The 13,823-nt window shown below is 43.0% G+C and overlaps 1 protein-coding gene across 3 annotated transcripts in view; it reads right to left on the reverse strand.

Moving 5' to 3' along the window:
• Nucleotides 1-13,823, reverse strand: part of LOC103791227 (uncharacterized) — a 77,702-nt gene that overhangs the window by 28,203 nt on the left and 35,676 nt on the right. The window contains exon 1 of one of the 3 annotated variants that reach the window (XR_013527889.1): nucleotides 12,998-13,142. The exons of the other annotated variants lie outside the window; for them this stretch is intronic. The gene's annotated coding sequence lies outside the window, so the exon portion shown is untranslated. Of the gene's footprint in view, nucleotides 1-12,997; nucleotides 13,143-13,823 lie in introns of those variants that run through there. 3 annotated transcript variants of the gene reach the window in all.

The raw sequence follows: 13,823 nt of genomic DNA on the forward strand, positions 1-13,823 counted from the left end.
AGCTTTTGAAGATCCCTGGAATAACTATGTGGTAGGCGGTGTTTCAACATGAGGATTTTACGGTTAGTTTACCTGAGTTCAAACCCCTATTCAACTATATACTTAGTAACCGTGACCCGGCACAAGCTGATTAACCATTCTCTGTAATAGTTTCTTTTCTGTAAACTGGGAACAAAAATAAAGTAGCCATGAACTAACAGTGTAACTTTGGGAAAAATGATTTAAACTTAAAAAAAAAATGTGTTTCTTGGGAGGATTGTAACTACAACGAGGTTAAAACGTATGCCTTCCCACATTCAGAAGGGCTAAAAGAAGAACTGAAAGTGAATTCATGAAATGTGTATATCCTCTTAGGCTGAAGGATCTCACTTTCCTCCTGAAAAAACAGCATGATCTCATTAAACTGATCATTCAGAAGATGGAGATCATCTCTGAGACAGAGGACGAAGATAAACATTGTTCTTTTCAAGACAGGTTTGAGAAAGCAGACGAGATGGAACAAAGGAATATCAAATGGAATCATTTGTTTTTTGAGAGTAGTCAAGGCAAAAACACACCACTTTGAGCATTATCTTCCCAGACCTTCGATGAGGCTTCCAATGTGGTGGGGTGGAAGGGGGCGGTACATGACTTGCCGGTTCTAATTTTCCATTTAAAAAGAACGAAAAAGAAGCAGAAATCCAATTCATTTCACTACATATGAAATCATGGTTCCTGCATGCTATACAAAAGTAAAGCATCTTTTATCCTGTATTCATATTTGCTGCCAATCACTATGTATTAGAGATATCTTTGCAGATACCTTCAAGTTTGACTTTGATGAGAGATAATCTCATTATTTGAATGGATAGAAAATGAGTTTAATAGGACACGCATGTTTATTGCTCTGGAGTAATAAATGTAACTATTAAGCTAAGAATGCTAATTAAAGTACTGTATTCCTGCTCGCTAATTGCCTGATACGTGATGCCTTAGAAAATAGTCACAAATATTAGTAATGCCTTAGATGACAGTCTTTAGTTGAGTTCTACCAGGCGGAAGCTTCTTTGTGCTGGAAGAAACTGTGGGTGGCACACTGTGTACTCTTCTGTCACTACAGTGAAGAACAGCCCCATGCTTCTTCCTGTCCCCAACACACCTGATGTCACTTTGAGCCATAGAATTGAAGTACAAATTAATAGACCTTAATGAGATGCATGAATTTTACTATAGATAATTTACGTTGTTTCTGTGTTTTTGTTTCCCAATGAGCATAATACATGTAAAAGCTATATAGTATTCCTGTCATAGCAAAATTGCATTTTGCCTTGAGATTTGAAAAAAAAAAACACTTTTGCCGCATATTCCCTTCATTCTTTTGATGTCTAGTATAAAACATGAATTAATCACATATGTCATCATTGATCTTTTCAAGGTCCTTCTCTTGTTTTGTCTAATTTTTCTCCTTTATCCTGATTCCTAAGTTTATGCCCTCACTACCCGCAGGAGACAACCACCATAATATATGTGTCTTTGGCTGTGTATGTGTCTTTATGTTATGCTCAACAGTGTTATTCTGAGTGTGTTTTTATTTACACAGATATTATTCTGCTAAGGTTCTTATTTCAGTTTTTTAAAACTTTTTTTTTTTTTTGAGACGGAATTTCACTCTTGTTACCCAGGCTGGAGTGCAATGGCGCGATCTCGGCTCACCACAAGCTTCGCCTCCTGGGTTCAGCCAATTCTCCTGTCTCAGCCTCCTGAGTAGCTGGGATTACAGGCACGTGCCACCATGCCCAGCTAATTTTTTGTATTTTTAGTAGAGATGGGGTTTCACCATGTTGAGCAGGATGGTCTCGATCTCTTGACCTCGTGATCCACCTGCCTCGGCCTCCCAAAGTGCTGGGATTACAGGCTTGAGCCACTGCGCCCAGCCTCAAAACTTTTTAATTATGTCATACTTCTCACTTATTTCTTGTATTTTTACTCATTTCTGTTTCTTACTTTCACTGGACAAGATGTTTACAAGATACAACTGTGTTACCTTATTCCATCTAGTACAGGGTCATTGATGTGGCTTACTGCTTCATTGTGTGCACCCACCACAGTGGACTTTTCTAGAGATGAACATCTTGGTTATCTCCACCTTCCTGCACACATTCTCAAACATACTGACGTTCATACAAACCAGCAGAGTGCTGAGGGACAGTATGCACTATTACAAAACCAGACATTTTTATATTCATTGTCCAACAGAGCACATGGCCTAGAAGCAATGTTGTATAGGCCTTAATATTTGATACAAATAATACCTTTGTTCTTTATATTTCTTTTCTTTTTTTTTTTTTTTTTGAGACGGAGTTTCGCTCTTGTTACCCAGGCTGGAGTGCAACGGCGCGATCTCGGCTTACCACAACCTCCGCCTCCTGGGTTCAGGCAATTCCCCTCCTCAGCCTCCTGAGTAGCTGGGATTACTCAGGAGCACGTGCCACCATGCCCAGCTAATTTTTTGTATTTTTAGTAGAGATGGGGTTTCACCATGTTGACCAGGATGGTCTCGATCTCTTGACCTCGTGATCCACCCGCCTTGGCCTCCCAAAGTGCTGGGATTACAGGCTTGAGCCACCGCGCCCGGCCTATATTTCTTAAAACAGAAAGGCTGGAAAATCACAATACGCGATCAATGGCCAAAGATCTCCTGATCATAAAGACAAATGGTCTTTTCAGTCCTCACTGTCCTCAAACTTTGGGTAGCACTGCACAGTATAGACCTCAGTCCAACATTCACCAAGTGCTAAGAATGTGAGAAACACGGTACCTACCATGCCTGTTGTGGGAAATATTTAAATAAACATATTGTCTTACAACAACCTCACTCTCAAGAAGCTTACAATTTCATGGGTCTTCATTCATTTTCTGCAGTTCTTTTGTCCTTTACTCCCAAATATGGAACTGCTTTTCCACTGTTTCCATGATTGCTTCTTCTCTCTTTCCCCACTGGCTTCTCTTTCCTGCCGACTAACTCCGTGTGTCCCTCCCTGAGGTCTGTGTCGGCTCTGTTTCCTCTCTTTCCTCTCTTCTGCTGCTTCTCCTAAAGTCCAGTTCATCATTTCTACAGTTCTTCAAATTAAATACATATAAATCTGAATTCGGTGGTGAGAGAAACAAACCAGCTCCTCCAGATTTCCTATTTTCCATCAGTGGTACCAGGATTCTCTCAGGCTCCTAGACTCTAAAGGAGTCAACACACTAAGTTGATTTAATCTTCCTAAAGCAGAGCTCTAAGCCTTCCCACCCATGCTGAAAGCTTAAAGGTTTTCTTTTCTTCATAAGTAACCTAATCTTAACCTGCCTTCTCAATCTAAATTAGCCTTATCTTCCAGTATTCTTCAGTTCATCCAAATTAGAAGACCACTGTTTCATGAAGACACTATGATTTTATCTCCCCACTTCCAACTCAACTCTCTTCCAGGAAGAATGTCCTTGCTCTAGTTCTTAAAGCTCAGTTTAAACGGCATCTCCACCTTGAAGTCTTTTCCTAATGCTCCCCACTCATTATGCTTCCTGCCTCCTCAGAACCCACACAGACTGCACCTGTCCTCTGGTACTGAAGCCTATTATGGTGACTGTGACTTGCCAGGCCCTTCCCCAACTAGAGGGTAAACGCCCTGAGCTTTATGGCTTATCATCACCCGTAGTCTCAAGGGATGCAGAGAATTACATCTTACTTTTTTTTTTTTTTTCCATCCTGTGGAGCTTCTAGCACTGTGCCTTACACGTAACAGATGCTCAACAAATACATATACACAAATAAGATAAATCAGTGAAAATAATAAATGTCATAGGCTGGAGAGAGACTGCAAGAAAACTGGCTAGTCTGCCTCAAAAAAAGTAGTTTAGTATCTGATGATACTGTGTCCTAGAGAAGTTGAATGACTTGCCGCTAAGTGGTGGAAGAAGCATTAAACACCACTTTTCTCCCTTTTTCTTCCCACTGCTTCAATCTGGGCTACTGTTTTAATGATTGTTAACTGCGGTTAGCATGGGCAGTTGAAAGGTTTGTGTTTTGCAAGAAGACAACTTTCGCCTTCACACTGACTCTACTTCCTATTATTGGTTGAGCAACTCTGGGAATGTTTCTTCCTCTCTCAAATGGTGATGATAGAATACATTCTTTATGGTGTTGGTAGAATTGGACAATCACAGAGTATCCAGAGTATACGCCTACAGAGTATCCAGCTCAGTAAACCACACTGCAATGGGTTTATGAAAACCAATTTACCTAAGACAAAGGGGCTTCGAAACACTACAATTTTCATATTATATCAATTACCCATATAATTTTATTGTAAGATTTCTTTCCCATTCCTTTTTCCAAGCAGTTAAGAACCAGAATCTTGTTAGTTTTAGTGAGGTGATGGGAGAATAGAGAAGACAGGAAGTTGTGGGCTACCCCTTGTCATTCCCAGCTCCAGACCTCCCACAAAAGTAGTTCAGCATTTTCACGGGTTCCAAGAAGTAAAAGGAGACAAGATTCTGAGCCGCAAACCGTCAACAAGGAAATCGCTGGGGAAAGTAGCGCCCTCTAGTGGTGTGATTGATACTGAACTGGAACCAGAAGATCTCATTGACTGAGACCTCGTGTGCAGGAAGATCTCTCATCTCTGGAAAACCTGCAGTGATGTTACCTGTGATGCTGCTCCTCTTTCTTCTGAGACTTACTGGGCATCTGCAAGTCCAAAGTCACGTGATGGCACTTATTTAAAGGTTTCAATGTGAATTGCCACAGAACAATATATAGATACACAAGTCAGGTGTATAAAGTAGTACAGTAAATAGATACACAAGTCAGGTGTATAAAGTAGTACAGTAAATAGATACACAAGTCAGGTGTATAAAGTAGTACAGTAGTCCTCCCTTATCCCCAGTTTCGTTTTCTGAAGCTTCAGTTATTCACGGTCAACCACGAGCAGAAAATAGGTGAGTACAGTTCACTAATATATTTTAAGAGAGAGCAAGAGACAACAGCCACATAAATTTTATTACAACATAGTTATATAATTGCTCTATTTTATTATCAGTTGTCTTCTCTTTTGCCAAATTTATAAATTAAACAATTATAAATATGCATGTTTAGTACAAAAACATAGTATATATGGGGTTCAGTACTATTTATGGTTTCAGGCATCCACTGGGGGTCTTGGAATGTATCCCCAACAACGAAGGTGAGGACTACTATACTTTTATGTGAATCACAAGTAATTAGCAGTTTACATGAGACATAATCTCCTTTCCAGAACCAAGCCTGAAAATATATAAGTATTGAGGGAGAAAACTCTCAGAAGATAAAGTTATCAGAGGTAATAGGTGGTTTTAAAAATTGATAGAGAAGAGGATGAAGAGAACGGATTATGGCTCATGAGAAATGTCCGGGTGTGAGTCAGTACCAGCAAAACGTGAAAGGAAAACTCCACCTGCAATTCTAAACTTGTAACAATCTAATTCTGAAGCAATGACAAACTCAGGTATCTGTTAGAATCCTCCCTTTTCTTTGCCAACCACGTGTACAGTAAGGGGAAGACAATACAGCTCTGGCCAACTAGAGACCCCATTTGCATAATAAAGTATGAGAGTGGGGTGGCCAGCTTCTTCACGTGCTACGTAAACTTCACACCTGGTCCAACCAATCTTTCAGACCTCTGTAAATTAGACACCACCTCCTCAAGCCAGTCTACAAAATCCGGTGCACTTTGCTATGGGCTGAAAGTCTCCCTCAGGTGACCCTCTCTCTCTACAGGAGAGAGAGCTGCTCTCCTTTCCCTTTCTTTTGCCTGTTAAACCTCCACTCCTAGACTCACTTCTTGTGTGTCTGCGTACTCAGTTTCCTTGGCGTGAGACAATGAACCTCAGGTGTTTACCCCAGACTCCGACATCACTTCAGTATCACTGATCAAAAAAACAACCAACACTCACTAAGCAGTTATCATAACCTTCAAAGGAGAAGCTTTCAGGCAGCACAAAAAATATGCTTTCAGCTGAACCTTGCATGTAAATGTTCTGAGAGTCTGTTCTAGACAGTGGTTTCAATTCTGCACCAATAATGCTTGTGACCCACAGAATGCCCAGCTGGATTTAGCTTGTCTACACTCAACTTCTTTAAAAAGCTAGAAAAAGGCATACTCCCCGTTCTTCTGGTGCCATATGTGTATATTTTGGCTATTTCAGGATATAGGGTAATGGGAAAAAGCGCCCTCTGTTTCATTTTTCATCCCCATTTGACATGTATGACAATTGTACCAGATAATACCAGAGCAACACAACACAGGGCAGAAACAAGAGAAAAGAGTATTTCCTAAGGTCTTCTTGGGCACTACATAGTTGTTTTATGATATTTTAAATTTTATTCTTAGCTGATGATGCCCAAAGCCAAACTTTGTCACCAGAAACACCTATAAATACTTACTAATACTTGCCTTTCATACTATTTATTGCTCTACTAATTTCTTAAGGAATATGTATGAAAGGTTTCACTTTAATCTGCATTGGGCAGGAAAGACTGAATTCTCAGAAAGTTTCTGCCTTTCTCTCTCAATGCAAGAGAGGTTGTGCTAAACCTCACAGCTTTGCTTATGGCAGATTCTGCTCAGATATCTGATGTATGATTATCGTAAAAGTGAACCAAAAATGGCTTGATTCTGTGCAAATGCTTTCGTTTTCATGATGCAAGGATTTTTTTTTTTTTTGGTAGGAAGGGAGGAAGGAAGGAAGGCAGGAAGGGAGGAAAGGAGGAAGGGAGGGAGGGAGGGAGGGAGAGTAGGGAAGGAAGGAAATCAGGCAGTGAGAGAGAGACATTGCCGACCTGGATCTAGAGGTCTACAAGTTGATTTCTTTTTTTTTTTTTTTTTTTTTTTAGAGAAGGAAAGAAAAAAAAAGGAGTGAAGGAGAGGAAGAAAGAGAAAGAAAAAGAGGGAAAGAGAACGGAAATGTTGCTTTATTCTAAAAAAAATGGGTATTAATAATGGCCAATCAATATTTCATTTAAACCTATGAGTAGGTGTGATATGGTATTGACAAGAATGTATATTTTGTGTATTTAAAGTGGAGAGTTCTATAAATATTTAATAAGTTTACTTGTTCCAGATCTGAGTTCGAGTCCTGGATATCCTTATTAATTTTCTGTCTCATTGAGTCTAAGTCTCTATGTATCTGGGTGTTAGGATCATTAGCTCTAATTGTTGCATTGATCCTTTTACCACTATATCTTTGTTGCTTTAAAATCTATTTTATCAGATACGAGAATTGAAACTCCTGCTTTTTATTGGTTTATTTATTTTTGCTCTCCATTTGGTCGGTAAATCTTTCTCCATCCCTTTGAGTCTTTGTGTTTCCTTGCATGTGAAATGGGTCTGGTTGTAACATACCATTGGGTTTTGGCTGTAGCTTTTGATTGGGGGATTTAGTCAATTTAAATTTTGGATTACTGCCATTTGATGTTAACTGGCTATTTTATCCATTTATTGATGTAAATTCTTCTTTATGTTGATGCTCTTTACTTTTTGGTATATTTTTAGAAAGGCTAATACTGGTTGTTTCTTTCTATGTGTAATGCTTCTTTCAGAAGCTCTTGTAAAGCAGGCCTGGTAGTAATAAAATCTCTGAGTACTTGCTTGTTCATAAAAGATTTTATTTTTCCTTCAGTTGTGAAGCTTAGTTTGGCTGGATATGAAATTCTGGGCTGAAAGTTCTGTTCTTTGAGGATGTTGAATATTGGCCCCCACTCTCTTCTGGCTCGTAGAGTTTCTGCTGAGATCTGCTGTAAGTCTGATAGGCTTCCCTTTGCGGGTAACCTGACCTTTATCTCTGGCTGCCCTTAGTATTTTCTCCTTCGTTTCAACCCTGGTGAATCTAACGATTATGTGCCTTGGGGTTGCTCTTCTTGAGGAATATCTTTGTGGTGTTCTCTGTATTACCTGTGGCTGAATATTGTCCTGCTTTGCTAGTTTAGGAAAATTTTCCTGAATAATGTCCTGAAGAGTATTTTCCAGCTTGGATTCATTCTCTCCGTCGTATTCAGGTACACCTATCAAATGTAAATTTGGTCTTTTCACATAGTCCCACATTTCTTGGAGACTTTGCTTATTCCTTTTTATCCTTTTTTCTCTAATCTTGTCTTCTCGTTTTATTTCATTAAGTTGGACTTCCACCTCTGATATCCTTTCTTCTGCTTGAACAATTCAAATGTTTAAACCTGTGCATACTTCTCGGAGTTCCTGCATTGTATTCTTCAGTTCCATTAATTCACTTATATTCCTCTCTAAGTTGTCTATTCTCATTAGGATTTCGTCAAACCTTTTTCCAAAGTTCTTAGTTTCTTTACATTGGGCTACAACAGGTTCTTTTAACTCACAGAAGTTTCTTATTATCCATCTTCTGAAGCCTGATTCTGTTAATGGGATGCGCTCGTTCTCCATCAAGCCTTGTTCCCTTGTTGATGAGGAACTGTGATCCTCTTTAGAGGGAGAGGCATTCTGATTTTGAGTATTCTCAGCCTTTTTACACTGGTTTCTTCCCATCATTGTAAATTTATCCACCTGTCATCTTTGTAATTACCAACTTTCAAATTAGGTCTCTGAGTGGACGTCCAAGTTGTTAATTCCCAGGGCCAAAATATGAGCAACCCACTGCGCCGGCCAAAACAGCGATGTTAAGACTGATGGTGCTTTTCTGCCCGGGAATCTCCAGTCTGGCTTACTTCTTGAGTCCGTAATAGGCGACTCTGCCTTCCTGGAGCTCCCAACGTTGGTCGGAAGGGGAACCAGTCCTGTTTACTCTGCACCAAGAGCTGCCGCACCGAGGTGCCAGTAAAACTGCTGCGCTGGCCACAAGAGTTGCGCTGGCGACCCATGCGGCTCCTCCACTGGGAATCTTCTGCTCCGTGAGTGACAAAAATTTGTCTGAAAGTGTGGTGTCCTCTCGTTCTCTGAGCTTTCACTGGGAGCTGCAATCCCGAGATGTTAGCGATCAGCCATCTTGGATCATTCTCGATGCAAGGATTTTTATGCGGCTTCTCTTAGAGACCCTCTTGCTTATGACTTCTCAGTTGAAGTTGTCACAAGCCTGTAGCTGACTCATCGTATTGTCTCACATTGGAACTACTGCCTAGTATTTCCAGTAGTTATTCATAGGACTCTAGAGGATAGTGTGTGGTCACTTTCTATTTTCAGTAACAGAAAGCAGCTAGTGGTAGGAAGGTACTAGGTTCTGCAGCTTTTAAGTGATTCATTTGTTCTTGCATTCTGTTTATGTTTACTCTTTTCCTTTCCCAAGACTGTGAGCTTCTTAAAATTGGGACAGTGCCTCTTAGAAGTGCAAGGCCAGCCCCTCTCATAATTAGTTTAGATGATCTTTCTTTCTAAAATGCTGCATTTAAGAGAAATCACTGCTTTCTATTTCAGATGCTTGCCTTTGGCCTTGTCCTGTTACCTGCACTCTTTATAAATTACAGGGATTGTGGTTGCTTTACTATATGGAGTGAAATGTTGTGTCTTTGCCCGTAATAAAACAGAAGGAAAGCCAAGCCTTCCCTAAGACTTTGTGGCTTCAACTGTTGGGCAGTGAAACATTTCACTTTGCCTCAAAGTTCAGACCCTGCCTCATTTGGACACATAGTTACAGTGATTTATCAAGTTCTTTATTCTGCCTCATCTGTGGCTTGGCGCATTATATTCACATCAAGCAATCTAAACGAATATTTGAGCTGCTGTTTACACCAGCTGCTGTTAGCTCAAGCCTCAAGAGTACGTTAATTTTGTTGGGTCTGCCCAGATCCAAACATGACTCTCACAACCTGGGTACTTTAAAACATAAAGTGCCTTGTCTTTGCTATAGAAGACTGCCCAGTAATCTGCTGAATTAATGCTTTCTATAAAGACCTTAGAGTCATCTTAACAAAGGACCCCCACTCTTGGAGATCGTTGAAGCTTACATAACCTCAGTAGGACCACAGAAATCGAGCGGGGTATCAGCAGTGGTTTCTGATTCTGACTCTCACACTGAGAGTAGGTAGGAGTAAAATTCTATTGTGCTAACTCTCAGTAACTGTAGTGACCTGGGGCTAATCCATAAGCTACTTCCCCAAATCAGAAGATGGCAGCCACATTCTTTTTTTTTTTTTTTGAGACAGAGTCTTGCTCCGTTACCCAGGTTGGAGTGCAATTGCGTGATCTTGGCTCACTGCAATCTCTACCTCCCAGGTTCAAATGATTCTCCTGCCTCAGCCTTCTGAGTAGCTGGGATTACAGGCACATGCCACCATGCCTGGCTAATTTTTGCATTTTTAGCAGAAACAGGGTTTCGCCATGTTGGCCAGGCTGGTCTTGAACTCCTGACCTCAGGTGATCTACCTGCCTCAGCCTCCCAAAATGCTAGGATTACAGGTGTGAGCCACCATGCCCAGCACCTTCCTGTTTTGGGAGTACAGGTCCTCAATTCTTTTTTTGAAATGCTTGAGACCAGGTGAGTTTCAGATTTCAGAAGTTTTCCAATTTTAGAAAGGCATTATGGAGCATACACCATATATTATATAATGCTGCTAGGAGGCCTGAGCTATCCCTCCAGATCAAACACCCTAATATTTCTGCAGAGAAATACATAATCACTCACATTTGAGGGCAAACACAAAGATAATCAATAGCCTTCTTTCATCTCAGGCCAGGTTTTTGCTGCCAAATGAGTTCAAATCAGATAAGGCCAGGTCTTGCTGCCAAACAAGTTACCAAACACATTTTCCAATTTTGAGAGACTGGATTTCGGAATTGGAGGCAAGAGGCTGTGGACCTGTTGGAAAATAGGCTTCCCCTATTGTTCCCATCTAGGGAACCTAAGACATCCTCAATGCCCTTTCTAGTGGTGGCATGTGCCAGGCACTCATCCAGTTTGTTAAGTGAATGACTAAAGCCATGGACAAACTCCTACGAGAAACAAAATCCCTTCTTCCACCTCCCTGCTCATACACAGTGCCACCTGGGAGATGGCCCTGCTCCCAAAGTGCAGCTCAGGTTACTGATGGCTCCTGCGACTTAACACTAGGTAGGTGCTGTCATCATGACACTGTTTCAGAAAGTCATACATGGACCCAGCCAGCACTCTTCCAGCCATCCTGAATGCATCACTGGACTGGAAGTGAGAGTATCAAACTCTCCTATCAACCAGCAGGGAAGGATGCCAAATGACCATCTTGGAGTTAATTTATCTCAGAGTTAAGAAGCCAAAGGAAAAAGATACCAAAAGGAAAGAGATACAGCGGCAGAGAGGGTAGAGGGAAAGGAGGGGGAGGGTGGAAGAATGCAGCAGATGGAAGAGGAATAATGTCCAGAAAATGCTGCTGAATACACATGAGCAGAACTCAGGTTAACTGTCTTGAAAGTAATGAACAAAAGCCCCCACCAGCAGAAATGTGAATCATGGATATAATGAGTTTGACAACTCCCCACCTTCTACCCAGATAGCCACTCATGCGGAGACCAGATGGGGAAGTCTAGGAGAAAAGGAGGCTGCTGGCTTCCTGAGACAGATCTGTGGATAAACCCATGTATGGGACGAAGACTCTTCCCCTTGGCATCTGATCTGCTCTGGCCCCAAAGTTCTCGAGCTGCATTCCTACTACTTTTGGACTGGGCCACTTCAGCCTCTGGGACTTTCTGATTGTTTTTCACCCAGATGTCCTCATCCCTCCTTCTCTCACCCACTTCAGCTCTTTACTCAATGGTCAACTTCTCCATAAGGCCCTCCCTGACCACATCCTAACATCGCCACCTTCCCCCACCAGCATGCTGCACCTTCCCCCTCTGCTAGATTTTTCTCCATAACGCTGAGCACCACTGATATTTTAATCAGTGCACTGTCTGCCTTCCCACCACTGAAAGGTAAACGTCCGGAAGGCAAAGATTGCCATCTGTTTTGTTCACTGCTGTCTCCCCTGCTCCCAGAATAGTGCCTGGCACTAAGTAGGCTTGCAGTAAGTACTTTTTGGAATGAATGAAATGACTCACACGTACTCAGAGGCATGGAACACAGAAGTTAGAAGGAACTTTAGTGTTTTACCGGTGAGGAGCCAGAGATGAGACCTGCCCCAGGAAATGCTTCTAGTTAGCACCAGAGTTGGAAACATGTTAAGTAAAGCAAGGCTTTCCATTCATTCAGTCACCCTCCTCACATGCAGAAGCGGACACAGACCATTTGGCACAACCTCAACCGATTCTAATAGAAGATGAGATGATGGGGTTCAGTTTAGGTTCTCCTGAGCCCTCCCCTGCTAACCAGCTGACTTAGTTCTCAGTCTTGGTGACTGCCTCTGGCTCCCCTGGGACAGGCTGCCTCCACTGGAAAAGGCTGCCACACAGAACCCAAGAGGAAGAAATGCTAGAAGCCAAGAGGAGGAAAGGGAGGAGGAGTGGGAAGAGGAAGAGTGAGGGGAGCACAAGAGTGTTGAGGAGGAAAAGGCTGGCAACCTGGGGAATCAGCCTGCAGCTTCTATGCACAAGTGACCCACACTCGCTCCCTGCAGGTGCTAGTCAAACCAAAGCAGCTACCTTTCCACCTGAACTTTCAAGACACCTACACCAAGATTAAAAGGCAGCTCCGGGAGACCGAGCTCTTTCTAAGAACCTTCTTGGCTGTCAAACATCCAGGTTCAGGCATGAGGACAAGGTTTCAGAGCTGCTGGCAGGCCACTGAGCTGGCTGGACAGCACCAGCCGGGACTGAGGGAGCCACATAAGGGAAGCCAGCGCACCCTGCCAGCCTTTGCCTCTGGCATGACTTGCCGGGAGATGGCCCATCAGAAGTGCAGAGAGACAAGTGGATTCCAAGATGGGTTGGAGGAGAAAATGAGCAGCGCAGTGGGAAAGGGAGAATTTCAGAGGAAGAAGGAGGGATCTAAGAATCGGGGAGACAGAGGGGACCCAGCACAGAAAAGAAGTGGCGGGGGGGGCGGGGGAATAAAAATAAATGCACCTTACGTTCCAGCGTCCCTTCGGATCAAAAGGTGCGGGGCTTCCCACAGCAAAGCAACAGTAGAGGCTGCAGAAACAGAGCAGAGGAAGGGAGATTCTCATCCTGCACCGCCACACCCACTCCCCTGAAACAAAAGTTTTACAAAACAAAAACCACCTCTCTGTGTTTCCAGCAGTCCCGGCAGGTAAGATCAGAAGAGGGCAGCCTTCTCTCGGCCCCTGACCTAGGAGCTGGAGGCGGAGACGGTGGAAGATGAAAACTTGGCAGCACGAAGCCGCGAGTGGTGGCAGGGAGCCAGTATGAACAGCTTCCACCAGAACCAGATCTGCCCTCGCCCCGGAACCACTTAGAGAGAAGGGCTCGCTGCTGTCACACTCCTATAGAGGTAGTTTTTAAAGTATAGGAGCCATGTGACCCATCGCCAGATGGTGATTTGCATAATTTATTCCCGTCTCTGGACTCCGATTAGTCACATCTTCGCTGACGCCAGAATCGAAACTGGAGAAAGCTTGAATGAAAGAGCTGTGCACTCACCGCTTGGACGCTGCGCGCTCCGCCTCGCTTCCTCCCGGGCCAGCTCCGCAGGCAGCTGCGACTCCAGCAACCCTAGCTTTCCTCTCACTCCCCTCCCCGGGCCCCCCAGCTCCTCCTCTCGCCCCTGCCACTCTAAGTGGCTAGGCGGACATTTCCCCGAAACCCTGCGCCCGCTGGAAAACCGATCCCTGGAGAGGAAGGAGCAAAGCCACACTGTCTCTGGGAGTGGTCTGTCCGCGCTCCAGGCCGGGAGTCCCTCAGGGGAGCCACCTGGTAATCCCTTGGTCCTTCTCTTCT

The sequence above is a fragment of the Callithrix jacchus genome, chromosome 16, assembly GCF_049354715.1.
Source record: "Callithrix jacchus isolate 240 chromosome 16, calJac240_pri, whole genome shotgun sequence".
Lineage (NCBI taxonomy): Eukaryota > Metazoa > Chordata > Mammalia > Primates > Cebidae > Callithrix > Callithrix jacchus.